Source organism: Vicia villosa, linkage group LG2, assembly GCF_029867415.1.
Source record: "Vicia villosa cultivar HV-30 ecotype Madison, WI linkage group LG2, Vvil1.0, whole genome shotgun sequence".
NCBI classification, from domain to species: Eukaryota; Viridiplantae; Streptophyta; class Magnoliopsida; order Fabales; family Fabaceae; genus Vicia; species Vicia villosa.
This window is the reverse complement of record NC_081181.1, coordinates 96,549,717-96,563,760: the sequence shown is the minus strand read 5'-3', so window position 1 is coordinate 96,563,760 and position 14,044 is coordinate 96,549,717.

The window sequence follows — 14,044 nt, the reverse complement described above, 5'->3', positions numbered from 1 at the left end:
TTAGTAGGGATCAGGAATTAATGAAAATGTGTAGAGATCCAAGCATTGGCTGAGAAGCTTTGATGATTTAGCAGTCACAAGATTACCCTTTGTGTTTCGTATTTTGCTTTGTTTTTATCCCTTATTTTTGCATGAACCAATTCCCTTGAATTTGATCCATAGGGATGCCCTAATTTTTGCCTAAGTCGTTTTTGGCTTCTTTTATGGAATTTTCTATTCTGACTTAGCGGGCGTTTTTTTCTTTTGAAATATTGATTTCTTGGATATTGAATGTTGTGACTGCCATGTTGACTTGATTTGCAAGCTTCGACTTTGACACGTCCTCGATCCTGAATGATATATTTGAGGAAAACTATTGTTGTGAATGCCATCTCCATTGCTTCCTCAATCTTGGATGAACGCGAGGAAGAAGGCATGCTTGAACCTTTGCTTTGCTTGATCCTTATGCTTGAACCTTTGCTTTATTAATTGATTCTCTTGACAACCAAAATACGCCATTGAATTAATTGAAATCTACCCTGCCCCTGGTTGAGATCGAGGTTTATTTGAAAAGTAGAAACAAACTCCAACTCCTGGCTCGAGGGGGTAACGAGGGATTAACATCCTTATATCTCCACTGTTTGGGAATTGAAACAATGCCTGTACATCGTCGGTTCGGTCTTACCTTGAAAGCATATATTTAGCTAGACTTAGTTATTTGTATTCGTCATTCTCCCTTAAGTTTGTTAACAATTAAAAGTCGAAATTGAAATAGAATAGAAGGGTGCGAGTGGAAAGTCGTAGTAGTGAAGCGAATGAATTGATTTCAAAACATGCATAATTATTTTATTGAATTACTATTCGAAAGGTACAACGTTTTACATCAAATAGCATTTTTGATCGTAGAGGTTACAACTTGAAATGATAAACCTATTAATCCTAAGGGAAATCTCCTTTGTGAATCCGTCGACTTTGTTTTACTCCTTAGTTCGTGGACTTGTAGAAGTGAAGGGTAATCTCGAATTCTCCTTGGGCGCGTCGAATCTGTCGAGGATGAATTGTTAGCGGTGGGTTTTCGTCGTATCGGAACTTCATGAGTTTCCTTTGACTGAACCTCTTTTGCTTTTTCTAAAGGATAGTATCACACTATTTGCAACCTCCAGAGTTTGTAGATTGATAAAGGAAATCTAGGACCCTTTTGCCCCTTGGTGGGGAGTTAACGTATATCGCCTTCCCTCCATCGTAGTTATGCGTCTTTGTTCAGGATATTGCCCCAGTTGGACCGATCCTTGCCCCAAGTTATCGTAGAGCGTCCTTGTAAGCTTTTCTATGTTCGTAGATGAACCCCTTATGACTAGATACCCCTTGAGTGTATCTATGAGGGAACTTCTTTGTTGAACTAATCCTTGCTCGACAATAACCTTTGTTGTATTTATAATCTTGTTTTGAAAAGGCATGAACACGTGGTTGGCATAGTGGGAGACATCCTCTTTTTTTTTAGCAAGACCAATATCTCTCATTCTCCTTTCTCCATAGTTTTTTATCCTTTTTATTTCTTTGGGAGTTTCGAGAAACCGGCTAGCATGGTCAGTATGGATACGGGCGAAGATAGAAATGCAAATGTATGAATGCATGAAAATGCAAATTCATGCGTATGCAAAAGACTCCTTTATTTTTTGTATATTATGACTCCTTGTATGTAATGCAATGCGGACGTGCGATAGATATAATCCTAAGGATGGCCTATGCGGATTCAGGGATGACATTAGACTCTAATGAAATACTTGCAAGCTAGATATTATGACACGTTAATGGGAATCCCTTAGATTAAGGGGTACGCGGAAAGTAGCAGCTGATGACCGTTCAGGACAGTCACCAAGTCTCATGACCTTCGAGAGGTCGTTCGACGTGTACTTACAAAGTTGTCCCTTGTGGGAAAGTTCTCGATGTGGAATGCAGCCTATCTAAGGACGATATTGGAGGGAATGAAATCCCTACAGGCTTAGGGATGAAAGATGTATAAATGGTGATTTAAAACCCTACAAGTTAGGGGATGCACGGGAGCAAGCACAAGGTGACCGTTCAAGATAGTCACTATATCTCAATGGCCATCGAGAGTCCAATCGACATGCGTTAATGAAGACGTCCTTCGTGGGAAGGACACGTGGTTGTAAAAAATACAAAGGTGTAAAAGGAAAATCCCTACGGGCTAGGGAGTGCGTAGGAGCAAGCATAGAGTGACCGTTCAAGATAGTCACTAGATCTCATGGCCATCGACAGGCCAATCGACGTATGCTAACGAAGGTGTCCTTCGTGGGAAGGACACATAGTTGTAAGAACACAAGGATATAAAAATAAAAATCCCTACAGGCTAGGGAATGCATAGATGGTGATGTCCTTCGTGGGAAAGACATGGTCTTAGAAATTAGAGTCCCTACAGGCTAGGGACCACGTAGGGATACCAGCAAAAATTGAAACGCGTAGATATTCGAAGTATATTAATTGCAAACATATAATAAGCACAGAAGCACAAAAGTCCTAGGTTCATAGGTTCGACGTAGCGGCTTTAGGGAGCCTACCCTTTCCATTGGTATGTCCTAGACACGGGTCTCATGGGGTCGTTCGTAGCCTCCGAGACTTTTCGTCTCTTCGGATTTTAGAACAACTCATGTTATCCATGAGGTTCGAATTTTTGGGGTAGGATCTCGGAGAGATCAGCTAAATATCCAGTCCTTCCCTCAACAAAGTCAAGCCTCGTTTTGGACATTTCCGAATATTCAACCCACTCCGAGTGGAGTTATCAATGAGACTCGTAGACGATTCAAGTCCCTCCTGATCTCAAGGATAACCCCCACACTTAGGTTTAACAACAATTTATATATATCCCAAAAAAATATATAAAAGACAACAATTTAGAATAAAAAAGGCAATAGGAATAAATAAGTGATTACAGCAATATATATTTAAATTATTGTAAAAATATTGTATATTGAGAGTGTAAGTAAATAAATGAATTTAAATTTAAATATTTAAAAACTAACCTCGAAATCCGGCCGCTTATAATTTAAAAATATAGTACGACAGCAATTAAATAAAAATTTAAATTACTGTAATTTAAGGCTGTAAATAAATAAATAAATTTAAATTTAAATATTTAAAAACTAACCTCAAAATCCGGCTGCTCAGAAAACGCATTAAAATAGCAAATATTTAAATAAATAGATATTTATTTAAACTGACATAAATAGATGGAAATGTAAATAAATAAATAAAAAATTTAAATATTTATAAAAAAAAACAAACCCTAAAAGTGGCGAATTAGCCAAACCCTAAAAAATTTGCAAAAAACCTAAATGTTTTGCCAAAACCTATAGGAGCATAATAATTTACAGTTTTGTTATCACTGTAGTCCCCAGCAGAGTCGCCAGCTGTAGCAACCTGCCCTAAAAATTAAAGATTAGAGTCGCCACCTATTCTACCAAGGCGAATAGGAAACCTCGCGCGGTTAAGAGATCAGGGTAAGATACTATATTCAGATCGAGGGAAGGTGTTAGGCACCCTCAACCCTTTCCTATGGTTTGCATTATAGGGTTAATATAAAGAAAGGTGACAGAAAGTTATAAGGCAAATGGCAATAATTAACATAATCAAGGTTTATAATTTAATCGGGAAAAAATGAGATTTATGGGGGAGGGGACTCGCCTTGTTGCCAAGTGCCTACGTATCTTCTTAGGGAGAATCAGAGTCAACGTAGTTCGGGAAAGGGTTGTACGCCCTTAGAGTTGAAATTTGACTTGAGATGGTTTTAGAGGCTTTTGAATGGCCTATCGTAGTTTTGAATAAGGATGAAAATCCGTAGTTTGATTTGAAGTGTTTTGAATGTTTTAGATTTGGGAAGTGTTTTAGGATTGGGCGTACAACCCTGATTTTAATATGTACAATTAACCGCAATGATCGATAGATTCGATCGCCATAGTTAAAAGATTAGTAGTTGCATCGTTACCAATTTTAATTGATGGATTCAATTATCACTAATAACGAATAAAATTATTTTTTAGAAATTTTAATGATTTAATTTGTATCATTATCCCTCGTAATCGATTGATTCGATTAAAAATAATAATCAATTTAAATGGGAAGATAGGCTAATCATCGCAACCAATAAAAATGGTTGAAACCCTTTAGCCAAATAATATTTTATTTTTATTATATTTATTAAATGGTTGATAATTGATTATTTGCGAACACTGGGGATCGAGCCCAGGTTCCAAGACTCGCTCACGAATTGCCCTAACCATCTGTGCTGCAAATGCTACTTGATATAATATCCACCGCAAATTAAAATATATAAAAAACGCGTAATTCTGAAATTCAAACAGCCAGTTCGCGCCTACTGGTTCTTCTTCTTCGTTGAATTTTTCCAAAAAATTTAGCTACGAATCAGAGGCCCATTTGCTACGACTTGGCTCCATAGCTAACTCCTGCAACTACCCGATTTACATAATAAAACACATAAATACACAATAGCTATATGATTCAATTAAAAACCCCATGCTGAACACAATAGAGCCCACGGTTTATCCCAATTAGGCGTGAAACATGAAGCCCCAACCTGGAACCTTCAAAAACCTAACAATGGCGGATATAGATTCACGCACTTAAACAGAAATTAAACAACACATAAAGCTTCGGTTCAACATCAGGAACACGAATATATAATCAAACATCATTCATTATACGCAAATTAAACGAATCAAATCAAATTCGTGAGCATCAAACCGTGAGCATGTGGGCGCATGTTCTGAGTGCTGGGGCTTTGGAGAATCAATAGAACACGTTCAATGAGATCCCAGCAACATGTATGAGCTATTAAAATACCTTAAATCGGCCTCTCTCTTCTAAAACGATTTTTACTTTCCATGAGTTTTTTTTCTTAAAAGTTGGTTCGGGTTTCTCCCCTTTGAGGCAGCCAACCCTCCCCCTTAGCATCTGCAATTGCTTAATATATATATGAGACTAAATTAGGGTAACAAACTTGTAAGGAATCCAATCCAATCTTGTTCTTTGATGGTGAAGATTTTGATTGAAAATTAGTTATCAAAGCTTTCTAAATTGATTCAAGTTCCATCCAATATTTCCACTTATGGTGTGCACGAATTTGGACTGATTATATGACCTTTTGATAATTGGAATTGATTGGAAACAAAATAGAATCAAATCTCTTATATTTTCTATCAATTATTTGATTTAAACTAAGTTTTAAATGAATAAAAATTCACCAAAATTAAAATAAAATCAATATGGTTGTGGCCTTGGATTTGTAGGTACCTAATAACCTTAATGTCAAGTTTGGGTCATAATAAGATAGGCCCATTTGCAAAAATGATCATTTTGAACCACTTTTGTTTCACATAATTCCTTCAAAATTACCCAAATTTGACGAGGCGTATCTCCCTCAATTTTTAAGGTATGGGAGAGTTGTAGGATTTTTTGGAAACCTCAAGATGTCCTCTATAAGCCACTTTGGAACATATTTTTCATTTGGGGATTTTATCTTGATGATATGCCCTTTGACAAAAAATTGCTTTTGGTTGACCTTTAAAAAGGACCTATAATCTTTTTTATTGTATCTTCCAAATAAAGCATTTCTGGCCTTGGCTTGTGAGAGACAAAGTTGTAGAGAATCCAATTTCCTTCCAAATAGGCTTTGAGTGAGGAATTTCTGATGTTCCATGTGAAAGTTATGGCCGGTCAAAGTTGAGTTGACTTTCTCCTATAAAAAACCCTAATTTGAACCATTTGAATTTGTTCATTTCTGAGTTTTTATTGATGAATCTGTTAGCTGAAGATTTCGTTTTACAAATTTGGTTCTTCGAAGAAGTAAAAATTCGAAGGAAAGATGGTTACTGATGACCATCCCTTAAAAATAAAAGAATGGCTCCTGATGGCCATGCTTCGAGAATGAAGACTTCTAAGTTCGTTATGAAGATAATGAATGCTGAAGCTAGTAGAAGTGTATGTCTTCGAGGACTTAGACAAAATTTATGAAATATGTTCAAGTATTACTACTTGGCGTGTTTTCGTAGTGTTTTTAAATACACTGCCACGCGTCGAAGAAGGACTCAGGCGGGAAGATTTGAAATTCGAAGACGATTTCGTAACTGTCTAAATAACAGATGGCGTCCCTGAAGTTCTTATGAGAAACGTGGCATTAGATTAGCGTAGGGCCGTTAAGGTCGAAATTAGTATAAATAGGAGTCTTAATGTTAGGATTCTGTGTGTTCATTTTGTACAAATCACTCACATATTACTCAAGTATCAAGTGTTAAGAGAAAGAGTTCGCTGAGAAAATGTACGTATGACACCAACATTTTAATACATGTGTATTTTCTCTCGTTTTCAAATATCTTTCAGTATTATTGCATTTCATTTACTTCTTGCCATTTACATTTCTGTATTTTTACTTTCATGTCATTTACTTTTGAAGTATTTAATATTCCTGCATTTTAAGATTCTTTACGCTTTAACAATACTTTCGTTTCATATGTTATTTTACTTATCCTTTCACTGAAATTATACTTACGTATAACCAAGTGATTGTCAAGATTACTCGTTTTATTCGAAACAATTCTTATTAACGAAGACGAATCATGACTATGGTTCGAATGACCATTGATAACAATCTTTTTGACTATGTGTCCTAGGATCAATCTAGTCGATCCTGCGAGTAACCAAATCATATTTATTATAGTCTGGAAGACTAGCGGTTGTTTACCGGAAATCACCATAAACAAATTGGCACGCCCAGTGGGACAGTGTCAAGCAGATTGTTTTTAATCAATTGTTTTATTTTTGTCTAGACAATATCAAGACCTTGTATGAACCTTAGGAACGGTAAGTTAACGAACAGTGCACAACCGATTCCCAAACGAAGGTACAACAAGAAAATGGTCGTTACGGCCAGTGCAGGGGGTGACCAGGGTCCCCCACAAGGTTCAGGATCAGGAGCGGCAAATTCTACTTCTAGTCAGGGAACACGGGATACACCGGGTCCAAATGGATCGAGACCTGCAGATAATTCCCAGGCTATGCCTGAAAATAATACAGGACCTTCAGGGACTATTCCAGTTTCAGTATCGACAACCGCACCCTCATCCACAAGCGCAGAGGAAATACCGTTTTCCTCGACAAATGCTGCAAATAACTTGTTTGGTCAAGGCACGAATTCTACTTTCGAGTGGAGGCCAAATAATCCATACGGAATGCCATATCCATTTGGAACAGGCGTACGAGGGGCAGGGCCCACATATGCCACAACTAACAATGCGACGTTTTCACCGAATGTTGGTTCAGTGGGTCGAAGTGCACACAACACTAGTTTTTCTACCCAGATGCCCCATTTTACCACAAATAACCAAGCAGCATTTCGGCAAGAAATGGATGCAAGCAACCATGATATGTTAGGGGTCTTGGCCAAAGAATTGGCTTCAATTTTGAACCCACTAGCGACAAATATTGCTAATACAAATCGGGATAATGTGGAGACTTTCCAAAAGATATCATCCCAAATGAATCGAATGGCAGATTTCATGGGAGTGCCACAACCAAGAAGGAAAGACAAACAGCCTTCGAATCAAGATGTGGTTCCACCATCTAGGACAACCACTAGAGATGTAGGCCCCTCACGAAGAACAGAGATGACCGAAGGAACTCCAGTAATTAACTTAGAGGCTTCAAATCAAAGAACCGTTCCCGTTCGACAGGAAACGGAAGAAGAGAGATCCAGATTAAGGATCGTGGGTAGGGACGAGCATCCAGATGATATTGTCCAAAGAGTCAGAAGAGAAAATCTGGCTACAGAAAATAACTTAACTGCCATGATAGAAAGGGTTATGGCTAATAATGGCCTTAGTACTGGACTTCGACGTCCAAATTATACATCCCCCATATCAGACTATATCATGCAGACAGAGTTGCCTAGGGGCACTAAGGTACCCAAATTTACAAAGTTTTCAGGCGAAACTAACGAGTCAACGGTGGAACATATTGCTAGATATTTGACAGAAGCAGGGGACTTAGCAGGAAACGAAGATCTAAGGATCAAATATTTCCCTAGTTCGCTAACAAAGAATGCTTTCATTTGGTTCACTACCCTGCCACCAAAATCAATAGATGCATGGGCACACTTAGAAAGGCTGCTCCATGAACAATTCTACATAGGCCAAACTAAGATAAGTCTGAAAGAATTGGCCAGTATTAAAAGAAAGTTCACAGAACCAATTGATGATTACTTGAATAGGTTCCGTCTGTTGAAATCAAGGTGTTTTACAACAGTCCCAGAGCATGAACTAGTCGAAATGGCTGCGGGTGGTCTAGATTATTCAATTAGAAAGAAACTAGATACCCAATACCTTAGGGATATCGCCCAGTTGGCAGATAGGGTTCGACAGGTCGAACGCTTGAAGGCAGAAAAGGTTAGAGCAAATAAAAGTTATAAAAAGGAAAGGGTAGCGTACGTCGAAGCCGAAGACGCTGATGATGAGTCTTTCAATGACTCGTATAACCCTGAAGAAGTCGAAATAGACTTAGCTGAGTTGAAAGAAGCGCCACCTTATGCCTGCAAATTGCTAAACCCTGCAAATGGAAAAAATCCAATAGAAAACGATAAGAATGATAGGTTCCCTAAGAAAACTTATACATTCGACGTTACCAAGTGTGATGAAATATTTGATTTACTGGTAAAACATGGCCAAATGATACTGCCTCCAAATTCCAAAATTCCTCCGTTGAAACAACGGAAGAAAAGAGGTTTTTGTAAATATCATGGTTTTTTAGGCCATAAAACTTCACAATGTTTTCTTTTCAGGGATCTAATTCAAAATGCTATCAAAGATGGAAGGTTGAAGTTTGCTGACAAGACCAAGAGTCACATGAAGGTCGATACCAATCCCCTGAACATTGCTGACGCTAGCCTCTGTGAGCTAGAAGATATCAACATGGTGGAGGCATCTGAGGTCGAAGTTGCGGAAACCAAAACAATGTTCAATGAAAAGCAGGCTACTGAGGGCCTAAATAATGATATAGTCTTCAATACTGATGTTGAAGAATCTTCCAAGACAGAGATACCTGAAGGGTCGAAGGGAGAGAACAGTGAGGCCACTGAAGACCTCAGAATGAAACTCCAGAAAATCCAAATCTCTGAAGTTCCTCCAGCAGTTGTTAACATGGTCAGCGCCAGACGTCCAGTGTCTGAATTTGGCGAATTAGAGACATGGCTGACGAGGCAAAATGGGAGCATCGAAGCTCCTCCAAAAGGTGAAAGCCTCAAAGACTACCTTTGGAATTGCCATGAGAGGAATGGTGGAAAACAATGGATGTGTCCAAGGTGTTCGATCATGCTGAATCGAAGGGTCGAAGCTAACTTCGAAAGGGCTCGACGCGAAAGATGGGAACACCCAGGGAGAGAACCAAGTCCCCTACTACAAGTGTACCCAAGGATGGAGGAAAGTTTAGTAGGATTTTGGTCAGATGCCACAAAGGGAACACTGAAGTTGCACTATGCCCCAGATGTGGGGCAGTCTATGATGAAATGCTGGCAAGATCATTCGAACGTGTGTACTGCTACATGGGTCGAGAAACTCAGGGGTTGCGTCCTAACCTATACGGTTTCGACATATGGACTCCAACGAAGAGGCCTGATAGCCCACACCCTAGAGCTCGAAGGGTAACATTCAAAGTCCCTGCAGATGCACCCAGGGATAGATGGGTGCAAGTTAATGCAAGAAACAACAAATGGCGAAGTTGGGACCAAGGAGGAAGAACTGCAATGGCATATAGGAAGCAATTTCAAAAACCAAATCGAGAGGCGTATCGATTGGAGAATTACAAAGGAAAAAATCCTATGTCCCGATCCCAGTGGAGAAGGCATCAGAGGATGAAGAAGGCCCAAAGAGAATACAAACCAAGGGAGATTGGAGAGTCTAGTAGCAACCAAGTCCCACACCAGGGGGCAAAGTCAAACAAACCTCCGGTGGAACGCAGGCTATTCGAAGCTGAAAAGATCTTGGACGAAGAAGAAAAGATGCGCTCCAATTTCTGGAAAGAAGAGGATAGAATGACAAATGATTTCGATTCTGATGGAGTGTCGTCTATAAACCTCAATTGCAACGTTGTATCCGTGCTCCCTCATGAGTTTAATCAGGAGACTGAAGTTGAAGACTGCGAAGAGGCTGATATCGAGGAAATGGCGAAGCACAGGCCTGTGTGTTATTATGTGCTGAATAATGGTGCAGTTGAAGAACAGAACGCTTTCTTAGAAAGGCCTGATGAGGGTATGCGAAATCATTTGAAGCCACTCTATATCAGGGCTAAAATTGAGAATGTTGGCATTAATAAAGTCCTAGTCGATGGGGGAGCAGCGGTGAACCTAATGCCTCAATACATGCTAAAGAGAATTGGTATGTTCGATACTGATATAAGGCCACATAACATGGTCTTATCTAACTACGAAGGCAAGATAGGACAAACATTGGGAGTCGTTCAGGTCAATTTGACAGTGGGCTCAGTCACAAGGCCAACTATGTTCATGGTTATACCAGCAAAAGCAAATTACAACCTTTTGCTCGGTAGGGAATGGATTCATGGGGTGGCAGCTGTGCCCTCGACAATGCATCAAAGGGTGACAATTTGGAGGGAAGATGGTATAGTGGAGAATATCGAAGGAGATCAGAGTTACTATATGGCTGAAGTTAACCAGGTGAATAAAACCAACTTCGATAGGAACCTGGCAAACATAAGTCCTTGTCATGCTGCAGAAGAGATGTATACCCCAAATAAGAATGCATTGTACTATTTAACTTTACACCCAAATGGATTCCAGTGGGATAGAGAGATCATGGATGGTCCAGCAGATACAGCACCATTGGAGAATTATCCAGCAGTACGGCCAACAGACTGGGACGATGACATTAATAATGTCTGAGTCTTTGTTCTTCGAAAAGATTTCGGCTTACATGGCCGAGAACAAAAGGAAGGCGGCTCTCGAAGCCGAACTATCAAATGCAAAGAAGGACGCAGTTCTAACTAAAAAAGGAGTAACAGAGTTAGAGATACATACGAGTTTCGAATTCTCTGAAGACCCGGTTCAAGTCGAAAAGATCGTGAGAGAAGAAGCGAGTCAAAGGTTAGATGCAATTTACGACGAAGAACCTTTGGGATTTGAAAAAGACCCAATGGCGTCGAACATAAAGATGTTGGCTCAAGATCCACTTGAAGAAGTAAAATCTTGGAGACAAGGATCAAAAAAGAATAACATACATCAGCGTGAAACTAGAACCAGAACTAAAAGCAACGGTCATCGAAATGTTGAAAGAAAACAGAGATTGTTTTGCTTGGGATTATGATGAGATGCCTGGTCTAGGAAGAGACTTGGTCGAATTGAAACTACCAATAAAAGAAGGGAAGAAGCCTGTAAAGCAAACTCCCAGGAGATTCGCGCCAGAGATTCATTCGAAGATTAAAGCAGAGGTCGAAAGGCTTCTACGTTGCAAGTTTATCCAAACTACAAGGTATGTTGAATGGATTGCTAATATAGTACCTGTAATTAAAAAGAATGGTTCATTAAGAGTATGCATAGACTTTCGTGATCTTAATGCAGCCACTCCTAAAGACGAATATCCCATGCCTGTAGCAGAAATGCTAGTAGACTCAGCCGCAGGCTTCGAGTACTTGAGCATGTTGGATGGATATTCTGGATACAATCAGATCTTCATTGCAGAGGATGATGTATCCAAAACAGCATTTCGTTGCCCAGGGGCAATAGGCACTTACGAATGGGTTGTAATGCCTTTTGGTTTAAAAAATGCTGGGGCAACTTATCAAAGAGCAATGAATTCTATATTCCATGACTTTATAGAAACATTCATGCAAGTATATATAGATGACATTGTGGTAAAATCTACCTCGGGTATGAGTCATCTCGATCATTTGAGCCAATCATTCGAAAGAAAGAGGAAACATGGCTTGAAGATGAACCCCCTCAAATGTGCTTTCTTTGTGCAGGCAGGTGATTTCTTGGGTTTCGTAGTCCACAAAAAAGGAATAGAAATTAACTAGAACAAGACGAAAGCCAAAATGGAAACCAAGTCTCCATCCACAAAGAAAGAACTACAATCATTATTGGGAAAGATAAATTTCTTAAGGAGATTTATCTCTAATTTGAGTGGACGCACGCAAGCTTTCTCACCTCTACTACGGCTTAAGCAAGGAAAATTTGAATGGCGTGCTAAACATCAAGAAGCTTTCGATCAGATCAAGCAATACTTGACTTGTCCACCAATCTTATCTCCCCCAAATGGGAAGAATCACATGCGCCTATACATTTCAGCGTCGGATAAAACAATAGGCAGCATGCTGGCGCAAGAAGATGAGAATGGCATCGAAAGAGCCATTTATTACTTAAGTAGAGTACTCAATGATGCAGAGACTAGATATACTGCTATAGAAAAGCTCTGCCTTTGCTTGTATTTCTCTTGTATCAAACTCAAGTATTATATAAAGCCATTTGATGTCTATGTTTCATCTCATTGTGATGTTATTAAACATATGTTATCCAAGCCAATACTACATAGTCGAATTGGTAAGTGGGCTTTAGCCCTTACTGAATATTCATTAATATTTCAGCCTCTCAAGGTAATGAAAGGTCAAATTGTGTCAGACTTCACTGTCGACCATGCAGTAGTTGAGAGTCATCAACAGTATGTGGGTTTAAAACCCTGGAAGTTATACTTCGATGGTTCAACGCATAGAGAAGGAACAGGAGTTGGAATGTTGATAATTTCTCCTGATGGAATTCCAACAAAGCTCAAGTATAAAATCGAAGGTCCATTATGCTCCAACAACGAAGCTGAATACGAAGCATTAATTGCTGGACTTGAAGCTTTGTTAGAATTGGGGGCAACCAGAGTCGAAATTAAAGGAGACTCCGAATTGGTCATTAAACAATTGACAAAGGAATACAAGTGCATCAAAGAAAATTTGATCATGTATTTTGTCATAGCAAATAGGCTACTCAAGAAATTCGAATATGTGGAATTAAAACACATATCAAGGATAAATAACCAAGAAGCAAACGACTTGGCACAATTAGCTTCAGGATACAAAGTATCAAAAGAGAAGTTAGAGGAATTGATTGAAGTAAGAGGGAGAGCAATGTCTACTAAACTTTCCCCAAGTGACCTAGAGAATTCACGATTGGGTTATGCCAACAAACAAGAATTCGAAGTATTAAACATAGACTCATTGGCAGATACAGATTGGAGGAGCCCAATAATAAACTATCTAAAAAATCCTTCGACGGATACAGACAGGAAAATCAAGTATAGAGCCCTGTCATATTTCCTGATGGGAAATGAATTGTTCAAGAAAACTCCTGAAGGGGTATTATTGAAATGCTTGGGTGAAGCAGAAGCATATTTGGCCATGTCGAACGTACACAGTGGAGCATGTGGTGCACATCAAGCAGGGCACAACATGAAATGGCTTTTGTTTCGTTATGGGATGTACTGGCCTTCGATGTTAAAAGATTGCATAGAGTTTGCGAAAGGGTGTCAAGAGTGCCAAGAACATGCAGGTATCCAACACTCTCCAGCAAACGAATTAAGTACAATAGTGAAACCTTGGCCTTTTAGGGGATGGGCATTAGATTTGATTGGAGAAATTCACCCCAAGTCGTCTAAAGGTCAAAGGTACATATTAGTAGGGATAGACTATTTCACGAAATGGGTCGAAGCAATACCACTGGCGAATGTGGATCAAGAGGCCGTGATTGAGTTTATTCAGAAACACATTATATATAGGTTTGGAATCCCAGAAAGTATAACAACTGATCAAGGATCAGTCTTTACTGGACGAAAAATGCAAGACTTTGCCAAAGAAATAGGTTTCAAGTTATTTACTTCTACACCTTACTATGCTCAAGCAAATGGACAAGTTGAAGCAGCAAACAAAATAATAATTGGTCTTATTAAAAAACATGCGGGAAAGAAACCCAAGAATTGGCATAAGA